We start from the raw sequence: 2,500 nt of genomic DNA, 5'->3' as shown, positions 1-2,500 counted from the left end.
TTTTTAAGAATAATTTAGCTGTTTTATTGTGTGTTATGAGTTTTAATGTCTATTATATCTCATAATGGAATTTGTATATGATAATTATGTTATGTCCGTCATGGATTATTAAAAATATAATTTATTTTTCAGTTCATTTTAATGGGGAGTGAATACGGTTATCAGTGAGTTGGTTTACTCACTTTCTTCTTCATTTATTCATTTATTCAATTTATTCTTCATATACTTCATATATATTCTTCATTTACCCAACATTTTATGTGTCAATTTACTCATCACACTCGTTCATTGTTTCTTATTCACTTATTCATCGTTTCATCTGATTTACTCATATTTCTCATTTCTCATTCATCTAATTCTCACTCATTTATTTTTTTTATTCATTCGCTCATTCATTCACTCACACGTTCACCTACTCACAAACACATGCTCTCTTAAACAAAACGATCAATTTACTCACTCAATCACTCACTTCTCTAGTCGCTTATTCATCCACACATTTACTCACTCAATCTCTTCGATACTCACACACTCACTCAGTCATTTTATTCACACACCTTGCTCAGTCATCCAGACATTCATTCACTCACTCACTTCCTCGCCTATTTACTGTGTCGTTTACTCACTATTCACACTTACACTCACAAATGAACTCACTCACACTTAAACGCACTCGCTAACAAACTCACTCACACTTAAATTCACACACACTTAAACTCACTCATTCCTGAACCTCATTCACACAAAATCACTCCCAAACTCACTACTTAAACTCACTCAATCACTCACTCACACCAGAACGCACTCACTCACACCAGAACGCACTCACTCACACCACAACGCACTCACTCACACCAGAACGCACTCACTCACGCCAGAACGCACTCACTCACACCAGAACGCACTCACTCACGCCAGAACGCACTCACTCACACCAGAACGCACTCACTCACACCACAACGCACTCACTCACACCACAACGCACTCACTCACGCCAGAACGCACTCACTCACACCACAACGCACTCACTCACACCACAACGCACTCACTCACACCACAACGCACTCACTCACACCACAACGCACTCACTCACACCACAACGCACTCACTCACACCACAACGCACTCACTCACACCACAACGCACTCACTCACACCCCGGTGAGCTTGTGCAACAGACTCTGCCCCCCCCCCTCACTCGGGCCTTTCAACGCGAAAACAATAGTTTACAAAGGGTTGGGGAAGAAACCCCTCCCCCCTTTCCCGCTCCCCCTTTCCCCCCTCCTGTACCCCCTCTTGCCCTTCCCCCCTTCTCCTCTCTCCTCTTCCTTCTTTCTCCTTCCTTTTTATTACTCTTTCCTTTCCTTTCCTTTCTCTTCTTCCGCCTTCTCTCTTCTCTTCCTTCTCTCCTCCACCTCTCTTTCTCCCTCCCCTTATCTCACTCTCTCTCTATCTATCTATCTATCTATCTATCTATCTATCTATCTATCTATCTTTCTCTTTATCTTTCTCTTGCTCTCCCTCTCTCTCTCTCTCCTCCCTCTCTCTCCCTCTCTCTCTCTCTCTCCCTCGCCCTCTCTCTCTCTCTCTCTCTCTCTCTCTCTCTCTCTCTCTCTCTCTCCCCCCCCCCTCTCTCTCTCTCTCTTTCTCTCTCTCTCTCTCCCACCTCTTTCTCTCTCTCTCTCTCTTTCTCCCCTCACTCACTCTCTCTCTCTCTCTCTTTCTCCCCTCACTCTCTCTCTCCTCTCTCTCTCTCCTCTCTCTCTCTCTCTCTCTCTCTCTCTCTCCCTCTCTCTCTCTCTCTCTCTCTCTCTCTCTCTCTCTCTCTCTCTCTCTCTCTCTCTCTCTCTCTCTCTCTCTCTCTCTCTCTCTCTCTCTCTCTCTCTCTCTCTCTCCTACCCCTCTCTCCCTCCCCCTCCCACTCGTTCACATTTAACCTGCCTTGTGATGCAATAAGTTGGTTTGACTGGTTCTTTGTGCTGCGGTTTGTAAGTGTACACACGGCCTCTGTGTGTGTGTGTGTGTGTGTGTGTGTGTGTGTGTGTGTGTGTGTGTGTGTGTGTGTGTGTGTGTGTGTGTGTGTGTGTGTGTGTGTGTGTTGTGTGTGTGTGTTTGTGTGTGTGGTTTGTGTGTGTGTGTGTGTGTGTGTGTGTGTGTGTGTGTGTGTGTGTGTGTGTGTGTGTGTGTGTGTGTGTGTGTGTGTGTGTGTGTGTGTGTGTGTGTGTGTGTGTGTTCTTTCTGTGAATCTACGTTCGAGAGAGAAATAGAGATAGACAGAGAGAGAGAGATAGAGAGAGAGAGAGAGAGAGAGAGAGAGAGAGAGAGAGAGAGAGAGAGAGAGAGAGAGAGAGAGAGAGAGAGAGAGAGAGAGAGAGAGAGAGAGAGAGAGAGAGAGAGAGCCTGCGTGAATGTGCATGGACGTCTGTCTGTCTGTCTGTCTGTCTGTTGGCATAAGCAGGCCACTCGAGAGAACAGCCTGTGTTTCCACGGTCAAAGAACAGA

General features: G+C 45.6%; 1 protein-coding gene across 5 annotated transcripts in view; it reads right to left on the bottom strand.

The window, feature by feature from the left end:
• LOC122250869 (uncharacterized) overlaps positions 1 to 2,500 on the bottom strand; it is an 84,882-nt gene that overhangs the window by 19,068 nt on the left and 63,314 nt on the right. The window lies entirely within an intron of this gene.

This window comes from Penaeus japonicus, unplaced genomic scaffold (genome assembly GCF_977035675.1).
Source record: "Penaeus japonicus unplaced genomic scaffold, GWHDUDI00000001_assembly GWHDUDI00000040, whole genome shotgun sequence".
In the NCBI taxonomy this organism is placed as follows: Eukaryota; Metazoa; Arthropoda; class Malacostraca; order Decapoda; family Penaeidae; genus Penaeus; species Penaeus japonicus.
The sequence above is the reverse complement of the archived record's forward strand: the minus strand, read 5'-3'. Positions and strand labels throughout refer to the sequence as shown.